At 40.5% G+C, this 19,903-nt stretch overlaps 1 protein-coding gene across 5 annotated transcripts in view; it reads right to left on the bottom strand.

The window, feature by feature from the left end:
* GRM3 (glutamate metabotropic receptor 3) overlaps positions 1 to 3,721 on the bottom strand; it is a 438,101-nt gene extending 434,380 nt beyond the window's left edge. For 3 of the 5 annotated variants that reach the window (XM_073652341.1, XM_073652342.1, XM_073652343.1), the window contains exon 1: positions 3,080 to 3,721. The gene's annotated coding sequence lies outside the window, so the exon portion shown is untranslated. The remainder of the gene's footprint in view (positions 1 to 3,079) is intronic. The other 2 variants (XM_073652340.1, XM_073652339.1) reach the window with 2 other exon arrangements.
* Between the last annotated feature and the right edge of the window lie 16,182 nt (positions 3,722 to 19,903).

Raw genomic sequence — 19,903 nt, 5'->3', positions numbered from 1 at the left:
TAGTTTTAGACATGAGTGCATCTATGAAAGATATTATTTCACCATAAATTTGGGATTGCTTACATAGAAAGGTTTACAAAACAATTAAGTTAAGCAAAATCATAGACTGTAACATGTGGATCTGTTAAATCGATGAAATGAACAGCAAGAAGGGAGAAATGAACAGTTTTATATCTGAGTGTGATTATAATTGTAATATTATAAGAATGGCTGAGTTAAAGAGTAACAGTCAATTTCATTTTTATTTCATAAATCACTTTTACACATTTAAATAAGCAACTTTTGTAAGATATCTTAGCAGAGAAATCTGCTTCTTTCTCCAACAGAATGGATCATTATTTTTAAAAATCCTCAATTCCGGGGTAAAATCTGTATTCAGTGAAGACAAATTTTTACATTACCGAGATAGGAGATGATAATTGCAACTGATAATATTATATGTAGAAACGGGATATAGAATCTTGTGAGGAACAACTCTCATCTCCTATCAGTAATGTAACAATCTGTCTTCACTGAATAAAGATTTAACCCAGAATTGAGGATTTTGACAATGAATGATCAGTCCTATCGGAGAAAGAGACAGATTTCTCTGCTTCCAGCAATATATCACTTAGTTTACTGCGTGCAACATGTTTGTTAGATTCACAGTTTTCTCTGCTCTAGCAGATCTCAGTTGTTGATCCTCCCACTCCACAGCTTCCTGTGTACAATGTATAGTGACAGAGATCTGCTAATCAGTGCCGGCGGTGTGTTTGGACTAGGAAGCACAAGGCCAGTTGTCCTGTACTGATAAACTCCTGCTGATAAAACACTGATTGTATTGAAACACCAAAACACAGCACAGTAAGTAGGGTTTCTACTCCTACATTATTGTGCTCTCAGATTACAAAGCAGAACCCTGCTGATAGATTCTCTTTAATTTGCCTTAATCAGATCACATTCCAATAGCTCCACTAAAAAAAAAACAAAGTTTACTTCTGAGCAATATGTAGCTCAAATAAAAAGGTAGGAATATTTGTTGAAAACTAACTTTTTATCATATGAAGGTCCAGTCCTTACACTATTACTAACTAGATTGGGTTTACGTTAACAGTTCATGTACAGTATACGTTTCACAAAGACATGTATACACAATCTAAATTTATATTAGATAAAAAATGTATACTATACAATGTAGAAAACACTATCAAAACTAAATTAAATCTATCATTTCAACAATAGAAATCATGCCAGAACTTCTCGATTTTAGTGTTTGCAGCAATTTTAGAGCAAGGAAGACAGTGCCAGAACAGATCTTGAATAATATTTGGAATATGAGAAAAAATATGGCATTGCTGAGGGATAATAACCAGCTGTCATTTAAAAAATATATATGATCGGGATCATATAATCTATATAAGTAAGTAATAAATAAGGGTGGATGAGAGACCTTCTAACATTTAATGGAATGATAGAGGGGGCAAAATGCTTCATCACATAAATTAAATGGAATAACATATGTGCAAATAACTTTCATTCTAATTAACCCTATACACCATACTGCATCAGAATTACATGCTTAAATTATATTCGTTTTGATGTAGCTCACTGACCCCCCCCCCCACGCTAAAAAAAAAATGACACAAAAATGTGACTATTCTACAGAATAAATCAGTCCTTCATGGTGTAAAAATTTCACTTACATCCATTTGTAATTACCTTTAAAAAAAAGCCCAAAGCAAAGAACATGTCTAATTGTGACCACATGTTTCCCCTTCAGGGACTGTCATTCCATAATGCTGATCCTCTGTTACCTCTTTGTCTCTGTAGGAAGTCCCCCGTGGGACCTGATGACAGCAAAGCTTTACTCCTGAGATAAAGTGTCTGGAGTTCATTCAGCTGTGGTCACACTACTTCAGTATACATACACAGTAGCATTTTACTTAGTTGAGTGCCTCACTTGATGTAAACATGATGAATTAGTCTCATGACCCAGCAATTCTCCATTAACAAATCCTGCAGATACCTTCCCTGTGAATGACAGTTCTATAGGGAGAGCTGGCTATAGACAGAATTAATTTTTGTTTTATATCAAGAGATCAATGAGAACAATAACAATCAGCCAACATCTATATATTGTTTGGTCTATTGTATACAAATGATTGGACACAAAGTAATCCAATTGTTGTCAAAAATAATACATCTATATTAAAATTGTGATATTGCATCGTGTTATTGACAATACAGAACAGGTTCCTTATGGATTTTAGGAAGAAGATCAGGCATACAAAATAATTTGTCACCTTATTCTTATATCCCCAGGAATTGTTTAAAGAAGATCAACAATCTCCTTTATATGTAAGTCTGAAGATTGCATAACTACTGTAACAGGCACTTCTGCTGCTTAATAGTAGTAATAAGCCACTGCTTCATTAGTGGAAGAAGCACTAACCAATGAGGCAGCTGCTTCACTTTAGCTGAATTACTACTTTCAAGTATGTCAAATGTCTTCATTGTGAAGGTAACAGAATCCATCAGGCAGGTGATGCAGCTTGTACACAGGGATGTGTGTAGTGTATATACAGATACTGCAGAGCTGATGGCTGATGACTTTCCCTCAAGTCATTTCTACATCACCCTGTGTTATCTGTGGTTTCACATGGGACTGCAGATGAAACCACATTATTCTGAATAAGAGATTACCCCAAATAGCTGAGAACTAACCAGATCAACTCAATCTGACTTTTTTCTTCTTTCTAGCTATCTTTATATACTTTAACTTTTATGGATCAATCAATCTTTCAATATATATCTCCATCTTTATCCCACTATGTCACCATCAGTCTATTTCTTAATAAACATATGAATTCATTCTATAAAACACTGAAAAATAATCAATGTGTTTTCCCATAGTGCAATGTAATATTAATTATTGTAACATTGCATATAATAGTAAAGTGCCAGAGAAGGACAAAGAGGTGCGTTTAGATTGTTACTGGTCTCTTATGCCTGCATGTCAAATCCTTCCATCCAATGTGCTGTAGACAGTGAGGCTGCTTGTGCTGGTCACACATGCTGTGCTTACACATGCTCTGCTTACCTGCTGCAGGTGGTGCTGCGCTCACATGTCCCAGGCAGAGTCATCCCCTCCATCCAGCATCACACTGGCACTTAGGGCAGAACTTGTAATTGGTCCCAGTACTTTCAGCACATGTCATCCAGTCCGTCCTCTCAGGATGAGGGGGTCCTGTCTCCTACACACCAGCTACCATTGCTGTGATCACATAGTAAAGCAGGAATGTAGAATTGTGTTGGCTTTAATGTCATTTTCTAAGACCAGATCCAAAGCTTTTGTTCTATTCTGTTCCTCATTTTACTTAAGGCTTTCCCTCTGGGGCTGAATCAGCTTCTGCTAATTAAGAAATGCGATGCAGAAGAATAGTGAATCCTGCCACTTGCTATTCAGATAGGAGAGTAGCAGCTCCTGGAACTTTGATGATTGTTTGCTCCTGGCATCCTTGGCAGGGCTGCTGCTGCCGGACAATTAGTCCTTGGAGTGGCCTCCCGTTCCCATGCTGTGACTTAATGAGAGAACACACTTTCTGCTCTCACAGCAGCTTACATAGTGGTTGCAGTGGCGGACTGGTGAGGCTCCTCCAGCAGCATGCTCATCTATCTGCAGCCCCACAGTACCAAGCATCACCTTCTCCATCTCCTGGCACACCCACTCTGACGTCACCTGCCACTCACCCCACTCACTGCCAGGCAAGGGGTGAAACTGAGCACAAAGGCAAGGAAAATATCCTGTCAATTAGTTAGGGGATAAAACACTAAGCTTGCTCTGCTGCTCAGCCTGGGAAAGACAATGGAGTAGACTATTCTTCTACATCTATCTATCTAGCTATCTATGTTATCTATCTATCTATCTATCTATCTATCTCTCTATCTATCCATCTATCTATCATCTATCTATTATCTATCTATTATCTATCTATCATCTATCTATTATCTATCTATCTATCTATCTATCCTATATCTATCTATCCTCTATCTCTCTATCTATCTATCCATCTATCTATCCATCTATCTATTGTCTATCTATTATCTATCTATCTATCTATCTATCTATTTATCCTCTATCTATCTATCTATCTATCTATCTATCATATATCTATCACCTATCTATTAATCTACCTACCTATCATCTATCTATTTATCATCTATCTATCCATCATATATCTATCTATCCATTCATAGCTACTGTATCTATTCTATTCTATGTATCTTTCTATCATCTATCTATCTATCTATCTACTTACCTATCATTTATCTATTTATCATTTATCTATCATCTATATATTTATCATCTATCCATCTATCTATCTATCTATCTATCCATATATCTATCTACCTATTTTTTTTAAATTTATTTTAGTCACTTATATAGCGCCATTAATTCCACAGCGCTTTACAGACATTATGGGCATCTATCTATTTATCACCTATCTATCTATCTATCTATCTATCTATCTATCTATCTATCTATCTATCATCTATCTATTTATCATCTATCTATCTATCTATCTATCTATCTATCAATCAATCTATCTATCAATCTACCTACCTATCATCTATCTGTTCTATGTCTATCTATCTATCTATCATATATCTATTTGTCTATCATCTATATATTTATCATCTATCTATCATATTATCTATCTATCTATCTATCTATCTATCTATCTTGCATCTATCTATACAGGGTGGGTCAAAAGTAGGTGGACAGAAAGTGTAATAAGGTTATGAAGGGGGAGATTTATGAAACATGGTGTAAAGTGAAACTGACTCAGTTGCCATTAGCAACCAATCAGATTCCACTTTTCATTCCTCACAGACTCTTTGGAAAATGAAAGGTGGAATCTGATTGGTTGCTAAGGGTAACTGAGTCAGTTTCACAGATCTAGTTTTCACAGATAGATCTCCCCCAAATCTGTTTTCTTTTCAGATAATTCAGATAACACATAATGGAAAATAATTTAAATACAGATCAAAGAAAATGGATTTTAACAAAGTATTGGAAATCTCAAAATGCTGAAACCGTTAGAGCAAATTGGGTTGAAACATTTGGTACTCAAGCCCCAAAGAGACAAACCATTTACCGCATTCGTGACAAATTCAATGACACTGGCTCAATCCTTAATGCTCCAAAAACTGGTCGACCCAAAACAGTCTGTAAAGAAGATAATAAACAACTTGTTGCTGAAACATTTGTTCAGAGTCCAAAAAAGTCCACCAGAAGAGCCTCTTTGGAATTGGGAATTTCACAAGCTTCTATCATGCGAATCCTGAAATCTATTGGGTGGAAAGCTTATCGTCCACATCTAATTCATGGTTTATTGGAGGATGATCCAGACAGGCGGCTGCAATTTAATGAGATTATGCTTAACGAAATTGAAGAAAATCCAGTAATTTTAGATAACATTATGTGGAGTGATGAAGCTTCTTTCAAATTATCCGGCCATATTAACAGACATAATTGTATTTACTGGTATAATGAGAACATGCATTTAACATTAGAGCAACAACTAAATGAGCCTGGTGTCAATGTTTGAGGTGGTATTTCAAGTTTTGGTGTTTTAGGACCAATATTTTTTGCTGGAACAGTCACAGGAGATAATTATCTCGAAATTCTAATGAATCAAGTTGTTCCCCAGTTACAGTAACAACCTAATTCAAATGACCTTTATTTCCAACAAGATGGGGCCCCTCCACATTATTCAAGAGTAGTCCGCGAGTATCTTGATGAAACATTTCCTAATAAATGGATTGGCAGAAGAGGCCAACTTGATTGGCCGACACGTTCACCAGACTTGACCCCAATGGATTTTTTCTTTTGGGGAGTACTCATGGACAAAGTTTATAGTCGAAAACCAAAAAGTGTCATTAATTTGAAAAATTACATAAGAGATGCATTTCAAGAAATTAATAGCCAAAGAGACTTGTGCAAAAAAGTTTCTCGAAGCGTAAGAGGCAGACTTCAAAGCTGTGCAAATTGTAATGGAAAACAGTTTGAGCACCTGCTTTGATAAAATGTAAGGGCTTTTGTATTATTGTTCAGAATAAAATGTAATTGTCAATGTTATGCTTGTGTTAGTAAATATAATTTTATATAGAAATCTAAATAAATATTATTATTTTCTGGCTACTTTTGGACCACCCTGTATATATATATTCATCTACCTACCTATTATCTATTTATCATATATCTGTCTATTTATCTGCTTAGTCTATCTATCTATCTATCTATCTATCTATCTATCTATCTATCTATCTATCAATTTATCTATCTAAATGGAGAAAAATGAAGCAACACAAAATACAAAAAAAAAAATAAAAACTCACAGTGCAAGCCCCTTGGACTAGCAATCCCATAATTCATTAGATATATAAAGATAAGAAGAGTCAGCATTTCATTAATAGGCAAAAAGTGTGGACTTTATTAGCCCATGTAGCAACATTTGTCCTATCACTGAACCTTTCTCATAACCTTTTCTAGAGAAAGGTTCTGTGATAGGACCAAAATATCGCTACATGGGCTAATAAAGTCCACACTTTTTTGCCTATTAATGAAGTGCAGGCTCTTCTTATTGTTATCTATCATCTATCTATCTTTTTATCTATCATATACAGTATCTATTTATTCCATACTTATCTATCTACTTAACTGTATAGCTATTGCATAAATATCAACCTATTTAATCTGAGTTATTCATCTCTATATATACTTTAACATGTACCTATCAACTACTCATCTCTTAGTGATGAGCGAACGTGCTCGCCACTACTCTGTAGTATTTCCGGCTTGCTCGGGCGGGAGCTCGGATCCCTGCTCTGCATGTTTGGCGCTCTTTAGAGAACCAATGAACATGCAGGGGTTGCTTGCACACACTGTAATGCCGTAGCCATGTTGGTTGTGGCATTACAGTGATTGGCTGGCCGCATAGCGTCATCGGGTCTATTTAAGACCCGGTAACGCTAGGCTCGTCACAGTATACCCCGGAAACAGGCAGAGTAGGGAGAGCTGCTGCTGAGTCAGGGAGAGATTTGCTTGTTTATAGTTAGTAAAAATATTCCACAGCATTTATATATATCCATCTGAACGAACAGTCCTTCTGCGGACTAATCCAGCTGCATATATTCAGTGGCAATAGCAGGAGTTAGGTAGGCAGGCAGGGTTTGTGGCAGACAGTGTATACAGCACAAGAGGGTCCATTGCACGTTCTGACTGATCCTGATATTACAGATATTTGTAGACATAGCCCCAGATAGCAGGGGCCAGGGCTAATTATTTTTTTTAACTTAATCAGGGTTATTTGCTTAAAAAGCAAGGCCGGCAGGGTTTATGGCAGACAGTGTATACAGCACAAGAGGCTCCATTGCACGTTCTCACTGATCCTGCTGTTACAGATATTTGTAGACATAGCACCAGGTATCAGGGACCAGGGCTAATTTTTTTTTATCTTAATCCTGGTTATGTGCTTAAAAAACAATCCAGAGTACACAATTTTTCTGCTCCATTTGCTTGTTAGCACTGCAGAATACAGAAAGATCTTTTCCATATTACAACGATAAAAATCCAGAAATTTGTAGTGAACATGGAAAATATTGGCCTCCATTTACAGTTTGTTGCAGTGTCTCAGTGAAGCTATTCACACGAGGTCACTGTGAAGAATAGTAACCTAGAGGCCCACTATTTAAAACCGTGGTTCTCCGTCAGATGTATCACATATAACTGCGGTCCAAATTCAGCCATTTCTGGCCTCCATTTACATTTTGTTGTAGTGTGTCAGTGAAGTTATTCACATGAGGTCACTGTGAAGAATAGTATTAGTAAACTCCAGGCCCGCTATTTAAAACTGTGGTTGTCCGTCAGACGTATCACATACAACTGCGGTCCAAATTCAGCCATTTCTGGCCTCCATTTGCATTTTGTAGCAGTGTGTCAGTGAAGCTATTCACACGCAGTCGCTGTGAAGAATAGTAAACTACAGGGCCGCTATTTAAAACCATGGGTATTCGGCAGACGTATGACATATAACTGTGGTACAAATTCAGCCATTTGTAGTAAACGTGGAAAATATTGTCCTCCATTTACAGTTTGCAGCAGTGTGTCAGTGTACACCATTTTACAGCTCCATTTGCTTGTTTGCAGAATACAGGCAGATTTTGTTACTTTTATTCACATTACTGTATTGTGGAAGCAGAGGAACTTTTTTCAATGATCAGACGTACGTGATCCATATGACTACCGTAATAATACAGAAATTTTGTGGAGTGTGCCAAATATTCCACTCCATTTAACAATTGACACTTGTTCGCTGACAAATGCTATACAGTTAGGCGACTGCCTAAAACCGTGGCCACCAGACGTTAACCCATATGACTGCCCTAATAATCCTGCAATTTTTGTGAGCGTGAATATTACACTCTATTTAAAGTATTGCAGTTGCGGGGTCAAACCTATTCACAGTTGGTCGCTGACAAGGAGCATATTTGTGAACAATGTTGTCAGAGTATTACGCCACTTTTACGGACTGACAAAAAAAACATACAAAAAACAAGCTAAAATGGAAAAAATGTTAAGAAACATTCTTTCCAGGGTAATGACTTGTATATAAGGCCAAATAATTAAAAAAAAAGTTATGGACTGTGGAAGACATTGATACGACCATAATAAACATTCATCTCTAGCTCTTGATGATACCACCTAGCAGCACCTGTCCCTATTGTAAATGCTTCTAACAGCGTTATTAATAGGCAATAGAATAGATTTTAAATTTGTTTGGGCAGCACCAGCAGCACGCAGTATAAGGCAATGATACCTGGCTGGATCGGTGTAATACGCTATCCATACTGCGATACATCACCCGTAAAAGAATTTAAGATAAGACTGTTAATATTCTAGAATATAGTATCTACTTGAATTGTCCTTCCCATTATTTAGGAGTGTGTTTCCTATACTGTTATTGCATATGCAGCAATTTCAAGGGCTGCCAAAAATTAGGACGCACTCCAATACACATTTGAAGAGACGTAAAAAAAAATAAAAAAAATAAAGACACAGTAGGATCTTTCTTTAGTATAAAAACCAGACTCACCAATGTAACCTCAATGTAATCACATTGTTCAGCTCCTGTACCTCTTCCTCCTTCTCTTGCTCGGCCTCCATCTCTGAAATGACCACATCAGTCACAAGCTTGAAGCACTGCCTTGGCGAACCGGCAATAGGCTGTGCTGAAGATAATGTGCTTAATGCTTAGGTGAAACTGCCCACTGCTGCAGAGTTGTTGAAAGCTGTAACACAGCAGCCTGATCTGTGGCTCTCACTACTGAACATACATCAAGGCATGGTCATGTGTGACAATGGCCAGAATCTGGTGGCGGAGAAATGACAGCTGGAGTAGATACGGTTTCCCTCTATGCCAGTCCTTTCACTGAGCTAAAGAATATGGCTTTGGTGAAATACAACTCTCACCGAGTAGCAGTGTCAGACTGAAAAACATTGGGCCCACCAGAGGATTTGATTCTGAGGGCCCACCTTTCTTCCCCGCTCAAATGCCCCATAGCAGCTGCAAAGTTTGCGCTATCATGAACTCTCCTCATGGAGAAGCCAAGACCCACCCGAGGATTCTCTGGTGGGCCCGTCCAACCCTGCCGAGAAGCATCCCTGGCTAAGAAAAGTCTGTGTAAAGGTTCCTGGACACTCTATGGCTGCTTTTTTACTGAGGGGAAACCCACGCAAACACGGGGAGAACATACAAAATCCTTGCAGATGTTGTCCTTGGTGGGATTTGAACTCAGGACCCCAGCACTGCAAGGCATCAGTGCTAACCACTGAGCAACTATGCTGCCCTCTCTGTTATCCCTCTGTTATCCCTCAGTATCTTCAGCTCCTTTTTGAGAAATTAATGTATTTGGGCAGCCACTCAGTCTACCAAATAAAATTCCTGAGAAGGAAATTGTGGATGGCTTAGCTTCTGGTACTGGGTACCAATACCAAGCCACTGTAAATATTCCAGGCTGTTTGCAGGCAAGCTGATTCCCACAGAAAAATATCAGCAGCAAGCTAAGGAGATGGTGGCCTCTATCATCATCATGACCTGCAAAGTTTGGACTATGAACTCTTCTGAAGGAGAAGCCAAGGCCCACCAGAAGAGTCTCCGGTTCTCTGGTGGGCCCATCCAACCTTGCCGAGAAGCAGCCATGGCTAAGAAAAGTTTGTGGGAAGGTTCCTGGACATTCTATGGATGCTTTTTTACTGTGGACTGGCTCCAGCAATCTATAAGATTGCAATCTATAAGATCCCTTCACTGGCTCCCCACTGGCCAGAGACTTCAGTTCAATACCATAACAATGACATACAAAGCCACCCACAACCTGTCTCCTCCATATATCTGTGACCTAGTCTTCCGGTACATACCTGCACCTAACTTCCAATCCTCACAAGATCTCCTTCTCTACTCCCATCTTATTTCCTCTTCCCACAATCGCATACAAGATTTTTCCCGTGCATCCCTTCTACTCTTGAACTCTGTACCCCAACATATCAGACTCTTGCCTACTGTTGAAACCTTTAAAAGGAAGCTGAAGACTCACCTCTTCCGACAAGCCTACAACCCTTGCTCCACCATACCGCTGCGCGACCAGCTGTACCCTCACCTACTGTATCCTCACCCATTCCTTATAGACTGTTTGTGCACCCTCACGGGCAGGGTCATCTCTGCTCTTGTACCAGTCAGTGACCTCTTTCACATGTAAAGCGCAATGGAATAAATGGCGCTATAATAATAAATAATAATAATTATACTACTTGTACTGTAGCTCAATTGATGGCACTTTCCTGGTATCTGCCCCTAAATTGATGTGTTTTGGCAGCTTTTGGTCCCATTTGAAGGTGTTGTGTATGCGTTTGGTTTTGGCACCCATTTAATTCTTATCCTCTCTTGCTGACAACTTTATCTTCCAAAAGGTAGGGGAGAAAACAAGGGGATCTGCTACTTTGGATCTAATCCTTATAAACAGGGAGGAAATTGTTGAGGAGGTAAAAGTGGCTGGAACCCTAGGAGGAAGCGATCATGCTATTATAGAATTTTGGATAACTAGGGGAGGAAGACACGTGAAGACTCAAACTTCAAGGTTAGATTTCAGAAAGGCAGATTTTAAGCGACTCAGAAAGAGAATAGGAGGGATCCAATGGCTGGATGTCTTTAGGGACAAAAATGTCCAGGAAGGATGGGAAATTTTTAAAAATGAGATTCTCAAAGCACAATCGTTAACAATCCCGAAAAGTAGGAAGAGTGGGAAACATTTAAGGAAACCAGGATGGATGAACACAGAACTTAAACACATGCTAAAAAGAAAGAAAGAAATGTTTATCAAATGGAAAGTGGGAGGCATATCTAAAGAAGATTATAATGCAGTCTGCAGATCCTGTAGGGCACGTATCAGGTTAGCTAAAGCTGACAATGAATTAAGAGATGTAAAAAGCAAAAAAAAAGGATTTTGGGGGTATGTCAAAAGAAAAAGAAAAGTCAAAGATGCTATAGGATTTTTACAGGATGAAAATGGTGAAATGGTAAGAAAGGATGTTGAAAAGGCCGACCTTTTTAATTCCTATTTTGCATCTGTTTTCTCTCAGAAAGAAAATGTAACATCAACTGATCTTCACTGTCCTATTAAAGGAATAGAAGAATCCAAGTTATCTGTAAACAGAGATTGTGAGGGAATATTTAGCTAACATAAATGAGTTCATGTCTCCAGGTCCAGAAGAATTACACCCCAGAGTACTGAAGGAGATCGTAGAAGAAATTTTAGAACCACTCTCCATAATCTTTGAAAATTCTTGTAGAACAGTCCCAGAAGACTGGAGAAGAGCAAATGTTGTTCCTATCTTCAAAAAGGGGAAGAAGGTGGACCCAGGGAACTATAGGCCGGTGAGTCTGACTTCTATACCAGGACAGATCTTTGAACAAATTATTAAACAACATGTATGTAAGTACCTGGATAAGAATGAAGTGATTAACCAGATTCAGCATGGTTTTGTAACTAACAAGTCATGTCAGACTAACTTAATTTCTTTCTATGACAGAATCACTGACTGGGTGGATCAGGGAAATGCTGTAGATATAGTATATCTTGACTTAAACGAAGCATTTGACAAAGTATCTCACACCATCCTTATTGAAAAAATGACCAAGTATGGAATGGACAAGGCAACTGTTAGGTGGATTCAAAACTGGCTTAGTGATCGGACTCAAAGAGTGGTCGTAAATGGCTTCACATCCAGTTGGATGAATGTCTCAAGTGGGGTACCACAGGGCTCTGTCCTGGGACCTGTATTGTTCAACATCTTTATCAATGATTTAGATGAAGGAATTGAGGGTAAACTGATTAAATTTGCTGATGACACAAAGCTAGGGGGGATAGCTAATACTAGAGAAGAGAGAGAGAAGATTCAAAAAGACCTAAATAAACTGGAGCAGTGGGCAGCAACTAACAGAATGGTTTTTAACAGGGAAAAATGCAAAGTACTACATCTGTGCAATAAGAATGAATAAAGCATATACAAAATGGGAGGAATAGAGCTAAGCAACAGTACATGTGAAAAAGACTTAGGTATACTAATAGATCATAGACTGAACATGAGTCAACAGTGTGATGCAGCAGCAAAAAAGGCAAATACAATTCTGGGATGTATTAACAGAAGCATACAGTCTAGATCAGGGTTCCCCAACTCCAGTCCTCAAGGCCCACCAACAGGTCATGTTTTCAGGATTTCCTTAGTATTGCACAGGTGATGGAATTATTGCCTGTGCAGGTGATGCAATTATCACCTGTGTAATACTAAGGAAATCCTGAAAACATGACCTGTTGGTGGGCCTTGAGGACTGGAGTTGGGGAACCCTGGTCTAGATCACGTGAAGTCATTATCGGACTTTACTCCTCTTTGGTCAGACCTCATCTGGAATACTGCGTCCAGTTTTGGGCACCACATTTTAAAAAAGACATCGACAAACTGGAGAAAGTTCAGAGAAGAGCGACCAGAATGGTGATCTGTCTGCAAACCATGTCCTATGAGGAACAGTTACAGGATTTGGGAATGTTTAGCTTGCAAAAAAGAAGACTGAGAGGAGACTTAATAGCTGTCTACAAATATCTCAAGGGCTGTCACATTGTAGAAGGATCATCTTTATTCTCATTTGCACAAGAAAAGACTAGAAGCAATGGGATGAAACTGAATGGGAGGAGACACAGATTAGATATTAGAAAATACTTTTTGACAGTTAGGGTGATCAATGAGTGGAACAGGCTGCCACGAGAGGTGATGAGTTCCCCTTCAATGGACGTCTTCAAACAGAGGCTGGACAGATATCTGTCTGAGATGATTTAGTGAATCCTGCTTTGAGCAGGGGGTTGGACCAGATGACCCAGGAGGTCCCTTCTAACTCTACCATTCTATGATTCTAATCCAATGGCGTTCGGCAATGTTCAGCGAATTTTCGACAATTACATTGGCGAATATTGCAAAAACGGCGATTGAAATCCGAAACTAATATTGAAATATTCGCTCGTCTCTAATCAGAAACACCCTTAAAAAAATGATGTGGGAGTTGGATCACGGTCACCCTGGTGATATGGACGAGGATGAGGAGAAAGAGGAGGGTGACATAAAATAGAACAATTCCTGAAGTGTAGAGAAATGTCTGGGTGTAAAGGGGTGCATGGGAATAGACCCCCCAAAAAATAACCATTGGATTTGAGTTTATGTTTGATGCTATCATCTGGTGGTGTTGAGAAGTCTGGCCCAATCCAGCCCTTGTTCATTTTGATAAGTCAGCCTGTCAGCATTTTCAGTTGACAGACGGATGCGCCAATCAGTTTTATCAGGTATAATGCCCCCGGGGGCACTAAAAATCATCTCTGACAAAACACTAGCGGCCAAGTCCTCCAAGACGTAGAGAGACAGTTCATGTCACGTGTCCAGCTTGGATACCCAACAGTTGTAAGGCACAGAGACAAAGAGGAATCATGGAGGACCCTGGTATGGTCACCAAGATAGTCTTTCAGCATCTTCAAAAACTTTTCCCTCCTTCTCAGAGTACCCTGTGTATCAGGGCCTGGGCGCTGGGAGGGTCTGAGAAAACTGTCCCAGACTTTTGACAGCGTTCTCCTGCCTCTGCCGCATGTGATTTGTGTCTCCCTTGCTTGTACTCCTTTGTTGCCCAATGAACTGTCTGACTGTGACTGCTGCCGCCAGTGATGTCAGATGGGATTTTTTTTTTGTTATAAATCTTCAACAAGAGCCTGAACTTAATATCTCCAAAAATGAACTCCTTCGGTTTCCTCCCTCTACTAACCTACCTATACCTGAGTTTGCAATTTCCTTTAGGTGCTGCCACCATAACTCCCACTCAGCATGCCTGATATCTTGGAGTCATACTTGACACACACCTTTCCTTTAATCAACATGGAAAATCACTCACTCACTCATATCACCTGCACCTTAAAAACTTCTCCAGAAGTCGACCAAATCTCACATTGGATACTGCAAAAACTCTTACTGTCGCTCTTATTCACTAGTGCAACTCTCTTCTAATCGGTCTCCCTCTAAACAAACTGTCTCTTCTCCATTCCCTTCTGAACGCAGCAGCCAGGGTCGTATTTCTATCAAGCCGCTTCACCAAGCCTCTACCCTGCACCAGTCATTGCATGGGTTAGGTTAAACAATCACTACAGAATACTCATCTCTCTCACCCACCAAGCTGTCCACAGTACTGCACTGGCCTATATCTCTTCCCTTATTTCTGTGTATTACCCCTCCTGTGCCCTTCATTCTTCAACTGATCTAAGACAGACATCCTCCTTAATCAGAACATCACACCTCCATTTCCAAGAAGTCTCTCGTGCCGTGCCAGTTTTCTGTAATGCCCAAAATGCTTACAATGCGATGCTCACTGTAAAGGCAGGGGAACATAAAGTCGGCTTTGTGTGCCAGACTGCCAACAGCCAAGACTTCCCTGTTCTCAGTATGTCTGTCTATGTTCTCCTCCTCCTCCTCCTCATTATCACCCAATCCGCGTTGAGATGAGATGAGGCTGGGTAGCATCGCCCTGTATAGTTCCTTGCTTCACCTGCAATGCCTCCTCTTTAATTGTGAGCAGCGAGCATTACAGTAGACAGAGAAGCGGGATGGAGACGCTAATTTTAGCGTCATTGCCACTCACCATCTTGGAGTCCGCAAAGTTTTGGAGGAGGGCACAGATGTCAGACATCCATGCCCACTCATCAGCTCTTATATGCGGAGGCTGACCTGAATGCTGTCGGACCTGTTGAAGCTGGTACTCAACAACTGCTCTCTGCTGCTCAAAATCAATTCAAACATCTGCAACATTGATTTCCAATGCGTAGTCACATTGCACATCAGTTGGTGAGCAGGAAGCTGCAAACGCTGCTGAAGCCCTGCCAAGGCAGCGGAAGCTGTAGTTGACTTCCTGAAATGGGCACACAAACGGCGTACTTTCACAAGCAGCTCTAGCAGATCCGTGTAGATTTTTTGAGACATTGCAGAACCACTAAGTTGAGCACATGAGCCATTCATGGTACATGTTCGAACTTGCCTAGCTTCAGAGCCGACACCAGGTTCTGATACAGCTTTCAACAACTCTGCAACAGTGTGTGGTTTGTTGCCTAAGTATACAGCATACAGTCCTGCTTACTGTTATTGGCACACACGAAGTTTAAGAAAATAATATGAAATATGTCCTGAAAAATGAATCAAGTGATGGATATGGAATCTGAAGAGGAGGAGGTGGTGCAGGAGCTGTAGAATGTAGGGGTAACCCTGATTGACCAAGGGCCTGCAATCCTCTGCATTGGGAGGACGTGTTCATTCCCAGGGTCCCACTGGGTCCCGGCTTCCACAATATTAACCCAGTGGAATGCGTCAGTGAGATGAACCGTCCCTAGCCACAGGGAGGGCACGGGTAAAGTTCTGGGACTCGCGCTTGTGGAAGGTGGATAGGATACCGGGAGAAATAGTGGTGGCTGGGGACTGAGTATGGACACCCGGCCGCCGCCACCATGAGGTTTTGGAAAGTTTTCACCTCCACGAGCCTAAAAGGCAACATTTCAAGTGCAAGCGAGCAGTCCAGAAATATGGCAGTTTAGTATTGCGGCCTGTGGGTGGGTGGTTGGCTACATACTTGCACTTGCATTCCAAGTAACACAAAGCTAAGGAGATGGATGATCCAACCATCATGAATAAATTGGTCGTGGTGTTGGAGAGCGAGCACAATATTAACCCAGTGACATGAGTCCGTGAGATGAACCATCCCTGACCACATGACCACATTCACTTGTCTACGTGTTTGAGGTTAGGCGGTCCTTCCCACTTAAGTGCACTGGGGAGGGCATGGGTAATGTTCTGGGACTCGCGCTTGTGGAAGGCGGAGATGATACCGGGAGAAATAATGGTGACTGGGGACTGCGTATGGACACCCGGCCGCCTCTGCCATGAGGTTTTGGAAAGATTTCGCCTTCACGAGCCTAAAAGGCAACATGTCAAGTGCAAGCAGTTCAGAAATGTGGCAGTTTAGTATTGCGGCCTGTGGGTGGGTGGCTGGCTGCATACATGCGCTTGCATTCCAAGGACTGTGGTAGGGACAACTGAACGCTGTAAAGGGACAAGGACGTGGATGGTTGCAAGTCTGCAATGACAGGTGCAGGGCGGGAGGCATCTTTGCATGCACTTTAGACAGGGGATTGGCGTGCACGCACAACAGCAGAAAAGGCACTGGTGTTACCCACAGACACTGTTTCTGGAACTTGGTGTTCGGCCCAGCTAGTCAGGTGCTTTGCTGTCACGTGCCTGAGCATGCTGGTGGTGGTCAGGCTGGTAGATTTGGTGCTCTTGCTGATGCTGGCCTGGCAAATGTTGCAAATGGCCTTTTTGGTGTTATCTAAACAGTCTTTAAAAAAGAACCAGACTCGGGAAGATCTAACAGCTGTACTGGCAACTTCCATCGTGTTGGTGCTCCAGGGAACTGTTGCTCGTCTTTAGAGATGAGCGTTGTTCTACTCGAATTGTTCGCCAATCTCAAATTCGAGCTGTTTTGGGCGGTGTTCGAGCCGTTCGGCGAACACGAACGATTTGAGAAAAATTCGGCTGTTCGAGGTTATGTTCGATAACTGTTCGTGCACCAAAATCATAATTGGATTTTTTCTCAGTAATGATGAAAATTAATGTTAATACGCATTTTGAGTGTACAGCGGGGTGGGGGGAGGGGCAGGGGATGGATCTCTGCAGGAATATTGAAGATCTCCATTTTTTTTTCTCTTTCCCGCATTTACAGTGGGGAGGTGCAATCTGTCAGCCTATCAGCAGCGCACACACGGAGCGAAGTGCTTTTTTCACACAAGCAAGGGCATGTGTCATTGGCAGTGTATGTCACATGTCCTTGCCCTATAAGACCAAGCCATTTTCCCCATCGCCACCATTTTCTCACTGCTGCAGCTGGTGTTAGACGGCACCGCTGTTGCTGTGTGCGCTATACCTTGTTAATTTCAAGCCAATTTTTGCACAAATCTACAGATAGCTTGGGAGTAGGGAATAGTTGTGATTGCAGTCCTTTTAAGGACTAGGTTACAGCATTTCCTACGACTTTTATCAGGCAGGTCTGTGCTCTTAAATAGATAGATTGTGGGAGTAAAGACTAATTGTAATTGCAGTCCTTTTCAGGACTAGGTTACATCAGTTCCTATCAGTTTTTGCCAGGCAGGTCTGTGCCAGTGCTGTGCAAGTTTTTTTCACAGAATTTGGCTGAATCTAGCAAAGCTAATCCTTTTTGGCCTATTGCAGAGTGTGTTAGTCAGTGGAGTAGCCTATCTGTGTTGCAAGATATACCACCTGTGTATAGAATACCAATTTTTTTACTGCACCTAGTGAAGTAAAATCTTTTGGGCATAGCATCATTCTATTAGTCCATCTATACTGACCTCCATCAGGTTGCAAATTGAATATAATTTTTTTCTGCATCTGGCTCTGAAAAAATATTTGGGCTTCTAGCAGTGTGTGGGACTTGTTCTATTAGTCCATCTATACTGACCTCCATCAGGTTGCAAACTGAATATAATTGTTTTCTGCATCTAGCTCTGAAAAAATATTTGGCCTTCTAGCAGTGTGTGGGACTTTCTCTATTAGTCCATCTATACTGACCTCCATCAGGTTGCAAACTGAATATATTTTTTTCTGCATCTACCTCTGAAAAAATATTGGGCTTCTAGCTGTGTGTGGGACTTGTTCTATTAATCCATCTATACAGACCTCCATCAGGTTGCAAACTGAATAGAATTTTTTTCTGCATCTACCTCTGAAAAAATATTTGGGCTTCTAGCTGTGTGTGGGACTTGTTCTATTAGTCCATCTATGCTGACCTCCATCAGGTTGCAAATTAAAAATAATTTTTATCTGCATCTACCTCTGAAAAAATATTTGGGCTTCTAGCTGTGTGTGGGACTTGTTCTATTAGTCCATCTATACTGACCTCTATCAGGTTGCAAACTGAATATAATTTTTTTCTGAATCTAGCTCTGAAAAAATATTTGGCCTTCTAGCAGTGTGTGGGACTTTCTCTATTAGTCCATCTATACTGACCTCCATCAGGTTGCAAATTAAAAATAATTTTTATCTGCATCCAGCTCTGGAAAAATATTTGGCCTTCTAGCAGTGTGTGGGACTTTCTCTATTAGTCCATCTATACTGACCTCCATCAGGTTGCAAATTAAAAATATTTTTTTGTCTGCATCTAGCTCTGAAAAAATATTTGCCCTTCTAGCAGTGTGTGGGACTTTCTCTATTAGTCCATCTATACTGACCTCCATCAGGTTGCAAACTGAATATATTTTTTTTCTGCATCTACCTCTGAAAAAATATTGGGCTTCTAGCTGTGTGTGGGACTTGTTCTATTAATCCATCTATACAGACCTCCATCTGGTTGCAAACTGAATATAATTTTTTTCTGCATCTACCTCTGAAAAAATATTTGGGCTTCTAGCTGTGTGTGGGACTTGTTCTATTAGTCCATCTATACTGACCTCCATCAGGTTGCAAACTGAAAATATTTTTTTGTCTGCATCTAGCTCTGAAAAAATATTTGGCCTTCTAGCAGTGTGTGGGACTTTCTCTATTAGTCCATCTATACTGAGCTCCATCAGGTTGCAAATTAAAAATAATTTTTATCTGCATCTACCTCTGAAAAAATATTTGGGCTTCTAGCTGTGTGTGGGACTTGTTCTATTAGTCCATCTATACTGACCTCCATCAGGTTGCAAACTGAATATAATTTTTTTCTGCATCTACCTCTGAAAAAATATTTGGCCTTCTAGCAGTGTGTGGGACTTTCTCTATTAGTCCATCTATACTGACCTCCATCAGGTTGCAAACTGAATATATTTTTTTTCTGCATCTACCTCTGAAAAAATATTTGGGCTTCTAGCTGTGTGTGGGACTTTCTCTATTAGTCCATCTGTACTGACCTCCATCAGGTTGCAAATTGAATATAATTTTTTTCTGCATCTAACCCAGCCAATAGTTTTGGCCTAATACCACAGTTTGGCCACTCAGTTCTGCTCGGTTCCCATCCATTGTTTTTCTGTGCAAACAACTCCAGAGTTGTGAATTAGTTAACCACCAAAATGAGTGGAAAAAGGCCTGCTGCTGGTGGAAAGGGGAATAGGCGTGTTGGGAAGGGGAAAAAGGTTGTGTCCGTGGGGTAGGTGTTAAAGCAACAGTAACATCTGCAGAAGAAAGACCATCTTCCAGCCAAACTAAAATGTCTACTTCTTTTAGCGGACAATGTGATAAGAT

Source organism: Phyllobates terribilis, unplaced genomic scaffold, assembly GCF_046119375.1.
Source record: "Phyllobates terribilis strain yellow unplaced genomic scaffold, ASM4611937v1 Scaffold_11__3_contigs__length_659146591, whole genome shotgun sequence".
Lineage (NCBI taxonomy): Eukaryota > Metazoa > Chordata > Amphibia > Anura > Dendrobatidae > Phyllobates > Phyllobates terribilis.
Note: the sequence above shows the minus strand (reverse complement) of the source record. Positions and strands in the feature narration are given on the sequence as shown.